The sequence below is a fragment of the Oryzias melastigma genome, linkage group LG24 (assembly GCF_002922805.2).
Source record: "Oryzias melastigma strain HK-1 linkage group LG24, ASM292280v2, whole genome shotgun sequence".
Lineage (NCBI taxonomy): Eukaryota > Metazoa > Chordata > Actinopteri > Beloniformes > Adrianichthyidae > Oryzias > Oryzias melastigma.
In genome coordinates this window covers 6,509,317-6,509,553 of record NC_050535.1, presented here as the reverse complement: position 1 = coordinate 6,509,553, position 237 = coordinate 6,509,317, and the positions used below count along the sequence as shown (strand labels likewise).

At 30.8% G+C, this 237-nt stretch overlaps 1 protein-coding gene across 1 annotated transcript in view; it reads left to right on the top strand.

Annotated features, from left to right (window-relative positions):
* The window catches only part of LOC112158227 (rho-associated protein kinase 2), a 41,070-nt gene that overhangs the window by 28,428 nt on the left and 12,405 nt on the right, over positions 1–237 (top strand). The window lies entirely within an intron of this gene.

The window sequence follows — 237 nt, the reverse complement described above, 5'->3', positions numbered from 1 at the left end:
GAAAAGCTGCTACAAATTAAAAAAGCCTCATTAATAAATAAATGGATTTTAGGGGATAAAATATCAAAATAATGAAAATTACACATAATGACAGTAAGAACACGACATAATTTACATGTTTTGTTGATGCGTCAGTTGTGCAGTAAAAATCTGGACAAACAGGAAACCAGTCTGGGTTTCAAAATGAAAGCTTCCATTGTGGCCTTTTCATTTGTACACGTTTCTTTTTTTTTTTTG